Here is a 16,201-nt window from a genome sequence, read left to right as displayed (position 1 = left end):
TGCAACAACACCTGAGGTATATCACTGGAGGTCACACACAAAGATGGACCAAAATGGGTAATATATAACCTGAATAAGAATAGGGTTAAGATGCAGCCTTGCCTAATCCCACTTTGAACCATTATTGGAGATGACAGGGACGTAATCTTGTTATATCTAACTGCGGCTGTGAGATCCAGATGAAGCTCATGAAGAAAACTGACCAAATCCCGGTCCAGTCCTAGCTAGATCAGTATGGGCCACAACTTAGCTCGACTGACATGATCAAAGGCTGAGGATAAATTGATGAACACTAGGTAGATCTGCTGATTATCAATTGAAGTTTTTGGCACTGATCCAATGTGCCTTTACATTGTCTAAACGCACACTAGAGGCAGGAAATTACATTATTCTGGTCCAGCCAGACGGTCTGACTAGAATTACCCTGCCCAGGACCATTACTGTTGAATTCTATCAGGGACATTGGCCTATAGCAACAGGGATCAGATCTATCTCCCTTTTTAAACACTGGGACGGTGATCAATCAATCCAAGCAGCACTAAACACATGGGTTAAGATGTTTTCCCATACAAAGGCTCCTGCTTAAGAAAAGCTGCGTGGACCCCATCCAGCACTGGTGCCTTGTTCTTAGCCATATTTGCAATGGCCATTGCAACCTCTTCATCAGCAAAGTAGAAGGAGGGATCCAGTTTCAGGGTTTCCATTTGCTGGTCCATAGTAACCTCAAAAGCATTGCTGTAAATACCCAAAAATGCTCTACCAATGTATCTGGGGATATGGTACAAGCTACAGCACCATTCGCCACACCAGTAAAAAAGGTCTGATTTATACTTTACCAAAATGTAGTGATGTTATCAAGGGTGTATGGGTGCAATAGGTCTACCCAGGCTATCTCTTTAATTTCTCTTTTTTGGGTTAATGAGGCAATTTTTTACTCCTTCCTTCTCTTGGTGATCTCATCCCTAATTCTAGGGGAGTGTTTCAGTGCAATTATTAGACTTTGATGGGTCTTAGTACAACCAGAGTCAACCCCTCTCTCTCCTTTTGAGTTCTTATTACTACTACTGGTGACTTGAAGACTATTTGCTATATGTTTCCTAATTCTAATGAAGGCCCCTAAATAGGTATCATCACTTGTGGAATCTTACATACATAATAAAAAGTCATGTTCACAAGTGGAAAAGAGGGTATGGGTAAAAGAATCAGGTGAGACCTTATTCCCTTTTAGTCTTCGTCCCTGATCATGGGAGAAAGTTCCACAATTACCAGGGCCGGTGTCTTTACATCGCCCCTTTCCAAAGATAAAATAAAAGGGTTATGATCACTAAAATGGGACCATTCAATCCTAAACTGCCACATAAATTGATCTAGGTAGGCTGAAACAAATATATGGTCAATTACTGTATTTGCCCCTCTACCAGTAAATGCTTCCATCCACAGTAAAAGCATGCTTCCCTTCACAGAATGCTTAAAGCGATCACCCAAATAACCCAATAAAATAACCAAATAAGGCAGGGTATGTTCATCATCAAATCATCCAAGAAAGACCTTTAAACCCATAAATGTACTGTAGGTGAGTCCCTAGCAAAAGAGTTATAAAAATGTAATAACAGAATTCTAAATGAGCCCTCAAAATCCAGCCGTACAGTTAACAGATTATCAGAGCCAGATTCCACCTGGCTGGTGGTGCACTGCAGTTCAAGGGTCACTGAAGTAAGCAAACCACCCTTAGCCCTGCAAGCAGAAGAAGGCGTAGCAGGTAAGAAAAAAGATATATATCCATCCAAGTAAAACAAGTTATCTGGGTCGCAGGTCTCCTGGAAACCTACAATTTGAGAGTTGGCAACTACTTTTAACCAGGCTTCATTTGCTCTTTTCCCCCAACGTGGCAATATTTCAGCTACAGATTATGAGAACAGGAAGACCCTTATCTATATCCTCAGGCAGAGGAATCACACTAACATTAGCTAAATCATCAGTTAACAGTGAGAGGCCACCCATGACAGACTGAGTCAATCATTACTGTCTAAGTCTTCCAATGGTTAGAATTTATTTTGGTGGATTGGTGACATAATGCTGTTACTATGGAGGGCCCTAAGGCGGGGGGGTCTTACTACCCCTGCACTGAATATGCACAAACCTGGGTACTCTTCTCTCTAAATTAGCTGCTGGGGGATAAAAGAAACACAGAGGAAATATCTTAATTCCCGTCCCCTGTAGATTCCTTGGAGCACATCTCTGTGCCATACGCCTAATCAAATCAGGGCATTTAAAACGTATCACTTTACCATTCCCCTAATATGATTTAACATCAATTCCCACCTAGCCAACCCATCTAGCCATAATAATGTCATCAAAGTCACATCTGTTCAATACTCCTTTGGAAGTACACCAATGTTTGGGGTTGCGTATAAGTTAGTTGGTGGATTCCTGCACCTCTGACTTTAGGGGAGGGGCACCTGCATAACAACCACCAATGGAGAAGATTCGGGGGAAGATGTACATTCTGAACTGGAACATGGAGCTCTCTTTGAACTGAGAGAGGCAAAGTCTCACCCCTTTGCAGACATCATTGCGGGAGAGGTGGGCCCAGCAATGATTGTTGCTGTGGTTGTTGTTGCATAGGAAGCCTCATAAAAAGACCATCCTTTGCAGAGGAAACTCCTGCTCCCTGGTTCGCACCCATTTGAGTAGTATGGCAATGTAGAGTAGACAACGGGTGAGAACCTGTCTGTATAGTTTCTTTGACCTGCTGGTGAGAATTCTCCTGGCTCCCTCAAGGGTATCTCCCGGAACCTATTTAGCTGGGTTTGCATCGCAATTAACATCAGTGTTTGAGAAGCTTAGCCATTTGTTTACTGCTGTTAAGTAGGGTTTTATCACTTCCAGACAATCTATAACAGGTTTAAGATGAGCTTCTAAGATTGCTGAAAATCTGCTATAGCCTTCCTCGAGGGCGACTGGCCCCCAAACCGGCGTATTTGCCCCTCTCCCAGACCCAGATCGGCCCAGCTAGGGATTTGCTTTAACAGCACAGGTAGTACATTTCTTACATTTGGTAGCCGGCTGAGCTGGAAAGGTGAGGCTGATGGGCTACACAGGCCCCAATGGCCAGCTGATGTCAATTGTTACCATGGTGTCATAATGCATAGAGTTACAATGTTGCCAACAACTCTCAGTTCCGCTGCCTGTGATAGACTACCCATTTGTAATTCCATCTGTCTCCCCTTTGTGGTTAGCTACCTGCCCAAGCGATAACCTCAGCTCTGTTAATGCAATTTTATTGGATACGACCCCCAATAGCTGTTTCCAGCATAGTATCTATGCTGATTGGCTTGAGCGTCCGCGGGCGGGCAGACCACAGCTTTTCTCCTACCCATTCCTGAAGATGGTTGTATCAAAAAAGAAGTCATTAAAATATTTCAAAATACCTCTTATATCAGAGAGGTGGCTCAGCCCAGCCTTGTCCATCTGGAGACCTGCTGTTGGCCCAGTGTTTCCCGGCACATGCACCAGTGGGAGTCACATGCTGCGGGACTGGTCAGAGTGCTTTATAGCACTTCCCCAAATGTGCTTCAGGTGCAGCAGCAGGCGTGAAGATGTGTCTGCAGCCGCCAGGCAAGATGGAAGAAGTAGTCCCTTAGTTAGTTGTTCCCCGCACTCCAAGACCAGTCAGAGCGCTTTATAGCGCTTCCCAAACGTGCTTCAGGTGAACCAGGAGGCATGAAAATGCAGTTCCAGCCGCGAGGCAAGATAGAATTAAGGGCCAGATGTAGCAAGAAATGCTTTTGCGACTTGGAAATTGCAAGTCGGTGCGACTCGCAATTTCGAGTCACAAAAGCATATGCAGAATGGTGTCTCAGACACCTTCTGCGAGTCGCTATGGGGTCGCAAAGACCCACCTCATTAATATTAATGAGGTGGGTCGCATTTTGCGACCCCATAACGAGTCCCTGCACTCACAGGGATGGTGGCCTGCTGAAGACAACAGACCTCCATGTCTGTGACTGCTTTTTAAATAAAGCTGTTTTTTTATTTATTTTGCAGCCCGTTTTCCTTAAATGAAAATGAGTTGCAAAATAAAAAAAAAATACGAAACCATTTGGTTTCGGTTTTTCAGAGTAGGCAGTGGTCCATTGGACTACTGCCTGCTCTGAAAAACCCTTTTTATCAACATTCACAAAGGGGAAGGGGTCCCATAGGGACCCCTTCCCTTTTGCAAATGGGTTACCACCAGTGTGACACTAGTGGTAACTACAAATCGCTTTGCGGCCGCATTCGTGGTCACAAAGCAATTTAGCATTGCGATGCGAGTCGCAAATAGGAAGGGGGCACCCCTTCCTATTTGCGAGCTGCATGCACAATTTGCGAGTCGGTACCGACTCGCAAGTTGTGAATGAGCATTGCAAACGGCATTTTGCATGGCGCAAACTGCGATTTTCGCAGTTTGCACCATGCAAAATGTTTGCTACATTTGGCCCATCGTTCCTTAGTTAGCTGCTAAACAAATACATAGAAAGTAACAAAAAAAATGACAAAGGAAGAACTGGGTTCAGGAGTTGTATGCCAACTAGGTACATGAGCAATGCACAGAATCCCTTCACTTTTCCCTTCATACTTGACATGCTCACCGGGTCCTTTCATTATCCTCTCATTTTCTCACAAACACCACTTTAGAGAGCTGTTTCTACACATTTACTATCCTGCCTATATTCCACCACTGTCCATTCAACACTCTCACAGCATTGCCTCAGATGTCCTCTATAAATACTAGCACAATAAATTTAGGTAACCCCCTTTTCAGCATAATGGTATCTTTAATCATCACACAGGCTCCCAGGAACACCAACTTAAGCTCTCTCTTTGTACACCTTTCTCCACTGATTTCTTGAGTTCAGGTCTCACTTGGGCTATCTGCCACAACATGTCACTTCCACATTCCTATGAATCACCCTTGTTCTATTCTATTGTAGGCATTTGTAGAGTACATTAACACCCATAATGGTAGCCCAGTGCTAAGAAACATGAAGAAAGAGCGTAGACTGAGAAGAGGACTGTCACTGAAATATTTTGAGGGATTTACTGAAAGCAAGATGATCATCTAGAAGTCTGAGTGGTAGGGATTTTAAAGTCTTTGAGAGAAGGTAGGGGAAAGATCTGCAACCTGTTCAGGAGAGACAACATTTGGGAAAATGAAGGTGCCATTGTGAATGGGATCTTCAGGCCACAACTATTTGGGAGAATGAATGTGCCATTGTGAGGGGGATCTTCAGACCCGAACAATTTCCTAATGCTCTTGGCCAGTTGTTGTTTGCCCCATGTACACTCTGAACACATTCAACTAAGACTTTATTTAATCTTTCAGCCACATCTTAACTTTGAGGCCAGAAATTAAGTGAATGCTTTTGTCCATATGACAGGAGCTGATTCTTTGGCAGACACTCCTGGAAGGACTTGATCTCCATGTCAGCTGTAGGATCTTCCACATTTTTTACTGAAACCCATCTATATAACTGATTAAAAATCAAGATAATATTTGTCATCTGCCTTGGTAAGTTCTAGATTGGAATGAAGAAATCCACTACCACACTTTGCCAAGCCTTACCAGTACACACAACAATATTTTCTTGAGAATTGTTAGTTACAAAATTTTAACCATTAAAAATTCACGTTTTACATTTTATAACCATCTTCTCAACTTTAACATTCAGTCAAGGCCACCAGAAATCATATCTGATTTTCATTGTTGTAAGGTTTATGTCTAGATTGTGTAATATTGTGTAATATTGTATCTCCAATGCTTTTTAGTATATCTACCTCCTGTAACCAATATCTCAGAATCAACCAACAACTCATCAGTAACCTTCTAGAATGGTTGCAACTCTTGCTTCAAAACCTTTTCCTTAGTCAATCATGAAGATTGTCCCTGTTGACTCCTTTCCTTTCTTTAATTTTCAGCTAAATCATTGCACTGTCTACCTTGGCAATTATACATTTCTCAATGTATTCCTCTGCTTCATTCTCTTTACCCTCTTTCACATCCAATAACATTCTTAACACTTTGGGGGTCATTTTGACCTCAGCGGTCTTTTTGAAAGACCGCCGAGGGACCGCCGTGTGGAAGACCGCCAGTGGTGGCGGTTGTCCGCTCGGCCTATTATGACCGTTGGCAGCTCTCCATCCTTTTTCGGACGGAGAGCCGCCAACAGCCATACTGGCGGGAGGCGGGGAAGTGGAGGTTGCTCTACCTCCACCGCCACGCCAACAGAACACCGCCCAGTGAATCACGTCCTGTGACTCGCCGTGGCGGTGTTCTGTTGGCGGTGTGGTGTCGGCAGAGCTGCCCCCATGGCTCCCGTCCCCTCCCGGAGGATCGTTGGACCAGGTAAGTCGATCGTCCGCGAGGGGAGGGGGATTGGGGGGGGCTGGGTGTTGTGTGCGTGCATGGGAGTGTGCATGTGTGTATGTGAAGGGGGGTGTGAGTGCGTGTATGCTTGCGGGGGTGTTGTGTGTATGGGAATGAGTGCGTGTATGTCTGTGGGTATGTCAGTATGGATGTGTACGTGAATGTTTGAATGTGGGTGTGCGTGTCTGCCTGTGTGTGTATGTAGGCATGTATGTTGGCGTGTGTGCGTGTGAGTGTGTAGGTGGTGCCTGCGTGCGTGTCGTGTGGGAATGGGTGATGTGATGTTGGGGGTCGGGGTGGGGAGGGGGGCCCTGCCACCTTTGGGGGGTGGCAGGGGTGTTGGGGTGGAGGGAGTCAGGGTGGGGGAGGTGGGTGGGGGAGACCCCTATCAGTGCCAGGGAAGGACTGATAGTGCTTACCGCCATGGATTTCATTGCGGTTCAAACCGCAGGAAATCCACGGTGGTAAGCCGGGTCAAAATACCGCCGGCTGTATAGTGACGGCCGCCGGGCTGGAGACCCAGGTCTCCAGCCCGGCGGTCGTCTCCGCTCTGGCGGGCGGAACTGAGAACCGGCAGATGACCATGGCGGTAACCACCATGGTCATAATTCCATGAGAGGAGACCGCCAGCCTGTTGGCGGTCTTACCGCTGGTTCTCCACCTTCCGCCAGGGTCGTAATGACCCCCATAGTCTGTCATACCATTCTTGCCCCCCAGAATGTACTCACCTTGATATTAAATTTAAGAAACTTAGTTTATGATTTAAACAACCAGGGCATGTATTTCTTCATTATATTTTCTGACAAATTAGCTACTAGATGACAGCGTTCAGTTCTTAAAATGCATGGCTTGTCCAAGAAGAAAGACTGACTCCTCTTGACAACCTGAACAGAAACTAAAATGTTGCTTTCTATACTGGAATACAATCTCTCTGTTGGTCTCAGTAACCTCAAAGCAGATTCCAACGTTACATCTGTAGTCTCCTGCATCTAATCAGCACTACACCCAAACCAAAGGCTTGACCAGTCACACAACTCATGCATTCTTCCACAAGTCACTGAAGTGCTGGGTACATGGTTGACTAAAATATCAAAAAGAAATACTACCACGTTGCTACTGGAGACACTCCTTGATGACAGTGCCACAAACTCCTCACCAATTGAAGTGTCAGTAAATAATCAGGTAGACATTGAATCTGGAACACAGAAGTAAAGAAAGCATAGCAACCAAAAATGGATCTGGCTTTGCTGACATAGACCCTTGAACTTCCTTTGGTGAGTGTTCAATGACATAAAAAAATTCCAGTGTAGTATAGAGAGCAAGGATACCACAGGATACCATAGATCATCATCTCCAGCGGTGCACTATGATTTAGTTTAATTGTATTGTAAGGCACATTGCATAGGGTGTTGCTACCTCTTGTATAGCTAGGTAGAGCGGAGGAGCCCATGTCATATTTGTTGGTATCTGTGATTAAATACAAAATTAGAAGGGTGCAACATTGTCCCATTCCCTTTGTGGTAAGTATTGGGTGATATGAAGGAAAACCTGGTGATTGTCCTGACCTTGTTGCTGTAACTTGGTGCCACACATGTTCATGTGTGTTTGCAATAGAGAACTGTTTTATTAATGCCTACTTCAATTATTTCAGTCTTAAGGACTGAAATTCAGCAGTGAATTACATATTCATCATATTTGGTTAGTATGGTATAGTACAAATACAGCTAAAATGTATACAACTCCTATAACAAGTGGCCAGTATATCATGGGCTGTTTTTTACCTTTTGATCATTTACTGCACGGCCATCTTGATGTCAGTGGCTAAACAGAGCACTTAGACGTATCCAGAATTTACCATGGCTTTGCCATTATTTCTGCCATTGTCAGAGTCAACAAATCCAATTTTCAGACTCTTGGGTTCAAGTCAATGACAGATTTTGGCACTGAATTCTTATAGGATGTATGAAGTCATGTGTGACCTCTCCATGGACACAATTGCTACTACTGGATGAGAACAAATATCCTGAAAAGTGGTACTTGTGGCATTGACAGACAGGCTTTAGTTAATCCCCTTGAAGTTAACCCAGCTGGTAGTATGCACATATAGGGCCCCATCATGAGTTTGGCAGGCAGCGGAGGCTGCACGCCAAACTCTTACTGCCATCAGGCCGCGTGTGTGGCCTGAACCCCGCCGGCCCTATTTTTAGTTCCTTGCTGGGCTGGCGGGCGGAAACAGTGTTTTCACCTGCCGGCCCAGTGGGGAACAGGGCCTTAACATTGCAGCCGGCTCCTAATGGAGCTGGCTGCAATGTGGCGGTGCAGCGGATGCAGCAGCAAAAGTTGTGCATTCTACTGCCCATAATTCTGGCAGTGGAATGCGTGATGGGGCTATTCATGGGGACCCATGCACTGCCCATGACAAGTGCATGGGCAGTACAGGGGCCCCAATTTTGCCAGCGTTTCCATGGCGGTATAAGCTACCATGGACAGGCTGGCAGATGGGGACTTGTAATCCCCAGGGCAGCTCTTCATGCAGCGCTGCCCTGCCGGATTACAAACGCCGGGACCGCTGGGACCGCTGGGACCGCTGGGACCACCGGGACCACTGGGACCTCCAGGACAACCGGGACTACCAGGCTGCAGGCTGGCGGCAGCCTGGTGGTGTCTGCAGTTTGGACCATGGCAGCTCCGCCACGGTCATAATGTTGCGGTAGAATCGCCACTTTAGCGGCGGTCCGACCCTGATCATGTCCGGTCGTCATAATGAGGCCCATAGTCTGTAGCCTGAATACTGCTTCACATGTCTGTTGTAAGATGAGAGCTTTCAAAAGACTCTCCTTCAGTGCTCCAATAATCAATGGTACAGCTCCACTGGCACAGTCACAGTCGAGAAGTAGGTCCACGTTGGAAACTTCCCTTTCAGGCACAGAGTCTCCACAAATTGTATAAACCCTTCTCCTCACACCAAAGAAAATGGGCCAACACTTGGACAAGTTTACAGTTGTATGTCTGGACCATTTTATGCTTTCACAAAAACAATCAAGCTGTTACTGCATGTAACTCTACCAAACAAAGAAATCAGATTCTGCATGATAAATGATACATTTTTATGCATGAAATCATACAAATCATTCCAGTCTGTGCAAGTTATGCACTTGAACTTCAAAGGAATGCACATGACCAACATCTGCAGCGACTTTGGCAGTCTGAAAAAGACAGCTGACGCCAGAATGAGGGCCTGATTCTCCACTGTGTGAGTACCCTCTACTAAGAAGAGCATGAATGAAGCTGTCTGAGTTGACATCCAAATAGGTAATCATGTTGAACAGTGTCACAAATGATCTATGTGAGTCATGAAGACGATACTGCAAGAGTGCGTACGATAACTCACCTTATAAGGGTGTCCTTGAACATCACACTTCAGTCAGACCTAACACTGTTCCCCCAATACCAAGTCTGGAAACACTGTTTGCGACTTACAAAACATACTTATCGACAAAAACACGTTGGGATCCATTTTAACTGTGATTGGTGGTTGCAACGTATGGTGGAATCTTTGCAAGGTAGCTCTGGGGTAGCTGCCAATCTTACAGCTCAGTTGGGATTTGTTCGTAGCATAGGACACAAATGTAATAGTACAAAATTCATGTACACCAATGCCAAGGCCATGATAAACAAGCATTTAACACATACTGTATAGGGTTCACTATATATTTATTAAATGGTAAGCACAGAAGAGGAAACTGAGGGAAAAGTCTTACCTACCCTAATCTACCCTGACTACTCATTACCCACAACTGTCCCTAACTAACCTAACCTAAACTTACTTATCACAAGTAACAAAACGTTCTAAACATCAACCCCCCACCCCCCTTATGAGACGGGGCACATGGAGGACAACAGATATTACCTAAACACATACTATACTATCCTAAACAAATATATATTTTTGATTTTTTTTTAATTTTTTTGGGGGAAAACACAAGAACCCCAACATAGCCCCCCCACCCACACACTTAATAAGTAAAAATAGAAAGATTCAGGACCCCCCACCCACTAACACTAACTAAGCTAACAGTCTATACTAACCTAACACTAAGCCCCCTAAGCCCACTAAGTATGAGAACAAGGAAAGAGGAGGGAGGGGAGGGAATCATGTCCATATATCAAAGACTAGAGGTTGGCCCTCCGGATGGTCTGCTTTATGGACCGCACACGCCTGTTCACATGGTGAACATCCCGGCTCAGATTACTAATTTTCCTCAACACACCGTCCATCTTACGTTCCATTGCCTGGAAAGCTGCAGGGTCAGCTGTTGCAGCTGGGGCAGTCTGGGTACCGGCGGAGGAAATTTGTGGGCATGTAGAGCCAATGCCTGTGGGCTGCCCTGAAGGTGTTGCACTGCTGGGGCCTGGAACAACAGCAGACGTTGGGACAACAGTCCCAGCTGTGGGTGGTGCCACCTGGGTGGAACTGGTGGTGGTGCTGGTGCTGCTGGTGGCTGTGGTGGGCAAAGTAGGGCCACCCTGTGGGAAAGCCCTCTATGCTCCGGAGGCCCGTTCATTTCGGTATCTACAGGCCATCCTCCTGAACCCCGACTCTACCAGCAGGATATGTTGTTCTCTCATGGCCCGCCTCTGGAACTCACGGACCTGGATGGGTGTCATGTTTGCAGCTGTGAAGACAAAGGCAAACAATTTACATTAGGAACTGCATTGTCTGAAATGGCACAAGAAGTAAATCAGACAATACATCTACTGTACTTGTAACAGCTCATATCACCATACAGATCATTGAATGTCCCTGAGGAAGTACATGGCAGGCCAGCCTACAAAGGTCACATCACACATAGCACATCCAAAACCTACAAGATGGGTAACAACTGGCATTAACTTGCCATCTGAGTTCTGCCAGTTGTCAGCTAACAATCATGCTGCACATCCTCCGCCAATGCCTGGGCTACAGATGTCAGTGTACGGAATGAAAAACTAAAGCCACATGGTCTGCAAGTTGTAATTGGACTTGCTAGTATAGTACTCATGTGCCATACCTGAGTGTGTATACTAGGTTCCAACCAAACATTCACTTATTCACATGTATGTGTAACATACTGGTAGCATCAGTCCTAGGTACCATATTCACAAACCCATGCCTGTGTTTGAGGAGGGGTGGAGAATCAACGAATAATTCCAAACAACATGGACACCCAGGAGTGCATAGAAAACTCAACATGTGTTTGGCTCTACACACACACCACAGATAAGGTCTATCAACAATTAGGAGTCTGCAAACCCTTGACCAATCATAGCGCCACACATGTCAGGAAATGCAGAGCTTGGTCCACATCATATACTTCCAGTAAGGCATGACTTACACCAGACACAGAGTTGCAAGAACACCCATGATCATGATTAGCATGCACACCCAGGCCATTGCACTCAAGTTCCACATACTTGTAGCACTACATGTGGAGGTACATGCTGCTAGGAAGTTCTACCTACAGTTTAATAAGTACTTTGGTGAATAGGGAAGCAGAAGTCTGTTGGAAAGCGATTTGCAGTACCAATCTGGGAGAATGTGGGTCTGACAGGCTGACTAAATCTAAGATAAGTTCCTGTGCGACTCTTGTTGATAGAAGTGTTATCCACATGACTCACCCCAGTTCTAATTGCGGGGCCTACAGGAATGACCTACAATCTCTAGATAATACAATCGGATAAGCATTCGCCAGCTAAAAAATTTGGAGAAACTGAAATCCCACTCATGGAACAAGACAAATGATTGGCCAGCGCATCACACCTTGCAATGTGTTAAATACACAGGAGTCCATCACACATCACCAGCAAACACAACACATAACAGGAATATCAACACTTACTGGAGTGGTCGGGGTCCTCAAATGTAGCCACCTCTCCCACAATGTAGGGTGCCGGTCCACCTGTTAGGCATGGAAGGAAGAAATGTGCTCAGAATCTGTGCACTGACCAACAATTTCAAAGACAAATACAATGTGTAAGCTGACTAAAGTAATGAAAGCCATTCAGACATGATGATACTGCATCTGATATATCACGGCCAACATGTACATAGCATGGGTCTCCTGTGACAGTTACACACATATCTGCACACATGCAGTGGCCCTAACTATCATGTGGTGGCAAACATGCTCCGTCATTAGTGAGCAGAAATAATAATGGTGGGTAATCATCTCATCAAGTGCATCCAAGAGAGACATCCCAAGCCTGGTTACTTGAGGACTGCATTACCAGTCAAACAGCCTATGTGGCCATGACACATTTATTACAAATAGGTACAATGTACAGAGGGGCAGGGACTTTTGTAAGCCCTCATGTTGTTACAGTTTCTTCATTTGATGTGGCCCAGCAATGGTGATTTGCACCAAACATAGAGATGTGAACCCATGTGAACCCACCTTTGGACTGCCATCCCTAATTGGAATGTGGCACAAAAAACTCCAAATACCATTCTAAGATGTTAGCTGAGGGTACCTTACACCTTTTCCCGATGTTTTCAAATCCATATCTGACATGTATCCAAAAAGATGAAGGACCACAAGAATCCCTAACATTCATAGAACTTCCGTGAACGCTTTCCTTACACGCTCACCAGACTCACATGAGACATATGTCTGGGCCACATTGCTATCATCAATTGACGTGAAGCCAGCACTCATTTTCTGCATCATTTAGTGTTTCTAAAGTCAGTCTAGCTATTGCGTCAACAAAGTTAGCCAATATTTTAGTACATCTATACTTCTCTGGCAAATGTGACCTATATAGACATGATTGGCTCCTATTTTGTTTTGTTGTCTGACACAAAGGCGGCACCAAATTACATAAAGCAAAAGTATACTGTAAGTTTGCAAAGCACGTGCTTCCTGACAGCTAGCAATTGTGATCCTTCACATAGTGCATTAATTACCCTGTATGTTTCCGCAGCATTGCACACAGTCAGCAACTTAGCTGGCAGATATTGTAAAAATCATCTGATGTCACTACAGAGCATTTAATCGTGCACATTTACATTATTTGTACTCACCAACAGGGCCACCAATCACTATTCCCAGGTGGTCCAGCAGATCTTGCTCCCTGGTGATGAGGTCAGCCCAGCGGTGATTCAGCTGGTGGTCACTCCTCTGGCTCCCATACACACGCTGCAAGTGATACAGCACCTTTCCCCACCGGATTCTTCACGCCTCAGTGTGATATCCCTGTATCACCCTGCCCCCTGCCACGAGCATGAGTGGGAGGAAATGGCACACCTGCCATATAAACCCCCCAACTCCTCCTCACCCATCCTGCCAAGGCGTGGCCTACCAGACATCTCAGCAATGAAAAGGGGAATAGGGGATAAAAAAGTAGAAAGGAGAAAAGGGGGGAAGTAGGAGTACGAAAAAAAGAAAAGTAAACTTAAAAACTAAAAGAGCCCAACTATGCCCAAACTAGCACTACCCACAACAGACTCCCACAAACAACAAATACACTAAAATACTGGACAATTGTAAACAAAACACACTCAGACATTATAAAACAACAATATTTATTTCACAAAATAACAAGTAAGATAGCACACAGGACACAAAAGCACAAAATCACTGGACGACACTCTGAACACAGCTACACAGTCTAGAAGATTCACAGACTGCAAAGTGAAAGTGAAAGTATACCCACTGTACATAATCTGTAAACAGGATTTCCTATTACATCACTTCCTGCATAAAATGGCTGCCGTTTTTATTGTTATGCATCATATTTTTTCACGCACACAGATTGTGCGTCATATTTTTCGACGCACAGGAGTGAAAATTAGGCCGCATCCAAATAATAGTAAATAATCTTTACAATTATTTGGATGCGGCCTTATTTCCACTCCTCGTCAAAAAATATGACGCACAATCTGTATTGGTGGGGAAAAAATGACGAATAACGCTAGCAAAGTCAACATTTCAGTGCAAGAACTGGTTTTGGGCATTTGTTCAGTTTTTATGTTATGTTACATTTGGGACACAACTGAGATAGGCTGATTGCACCCACTATGGTGTTGATGGTGTATGTTCACATGTGAGACATCATACTGCAGCGGACCACGACCCACTACTTCCTTAACAGGATTTTGACTGTTGGCTGAAGCACTAGATGGCCATATGTGTGGCCTACATATATGTATTGCACAATTTGGGCATGTTTGGTATCAGGAGAGGATAGCAAGGTGACGTACATAAGTACAATACCTCAATGCCTATGGCTCAATGTGCGTGCAGTGGCAACTAATGTAGTTGTTGACTCAGTGTGTGTGCATCACAAGATGCATTATTGAACATATGCTTGTATGAATGTGAAGTTCATGTGTCCATGCCTTAGATGCAAGTCATTGTGGAAATGAGAGAGGACATGTGTTAGTCATACATGTAGCAACATCTGTTGTGTGCACTTCCAAGATTTTGGGTAATGTAGACACCACAAATGACAAAGCATGCACCAGATAGATGGCAGATGCTTGTTCATGTCAATGGTCTACAATTTCACCATCCTATGTCCTAGATTTTTGGTAACTGCTTCCTAGGCACTTGTTGGTGAATCCCACAGTGAGTCAGGCACATGCATTGACGAAGTGGGTACCATGTAATTGGCCCAGACAGCCAAAGGTGAACCACAAATGTATTATGACGCCACAGTTGAGGTCATATAACTGAGCCACAACTCTCCAGTGGCTGTGGTGGACCAGCAGACGAGGAAGCACGTGTCCACATATTTCCAGTGATCAATTGCACAGAGGTGTCTTGTTCATGTGTGTGGTCCAATGTTGATCCTGTATATTTTTAGGGGTGTATGTTGTCACAGTTACGTCCAGGTCTCATCATGAGTCAGTGGCAGCTATTCCTATATCTACTGAGTATCCTTCGGAGATCAATGTGAGTAAAGTGGATGAGGACATGAGAACATACATGGGGATGGTCCCACCCTGTCACTGAAGATGTGTAATGAGACTGTCAAGACGGCAACCTTGGTGTGCTGAGTGTGATCATGTCTCAGGTGTCATGTTCTGGCAGGTGTCATTACAACATTTGTACACAGGTTGGCCTCTGAAATTCCCACTGCATCTGTGAACATCATAGCCTCTGTGCTGATTATTTTTGCAGCTATTCACCACACACGACCCATCAATATGTTGTGAGCAATGTAATTCTGCGTGTGAACTGTCAGGGTCCTAACATGTGTGGACTTTTCATGGACATTATCAGAGGTTGCTGGTTCTGCTGAAGGCCCCGTACCCAATCTCTGCATATGGCCCTGAGACACTGTCACACTTTGTCGTTCATGCATAAATGAGACCCAGACAAGGGATGGGCCATGATTTTGGTATTCAAAAACAATTGAACTAATATGGTACAATGAAAAGGCAGATGATGCTATACAATGTATTTGGGTATGCATTGATGAAGCACATGACAAAATACCCTCTGAGGAATGAGAGGCTTGGTAAAGCAAGCGTGGTACATCTGTAGCCACAGGGAAACTTTAGGGTGATGCACAGACAGATGCCAGTCAGGCTGACAGGATGCAGGGTCAATCTGGATCCAGCAATTTCACAAGTTACATAATCAGTGGTCTGACTAAGACTGTCTGGAGGACGAACTAGACAGTTGACATGTAAAACTGTGTATGTCCTGTGTTTTTGAAGGTGACACATGAACCCAAGGGCTGTGTTACACGGCTTCATTACTAGCAATGCTTAACAGTGTATTTGACAAAATGGCAACTCCTATGCTGTTC

Source organism: Pleurodeles waltl, chromosome 8, assembly GCF_031143425.1.
Source record: "Pleurodeles waltl isolate 20211129_DDA chromosome 8, aPleWal1.hap1.20221129, whole genome shotgun sequence".
NCBI lineage: Eukaryota > Metazoa > Chordata > Amphibia > Caudata > Salamandridae > Pleurodeles > Pleurodeles waltl.
Note: the sequence above shows the minus strand (reverse complement) of the source record.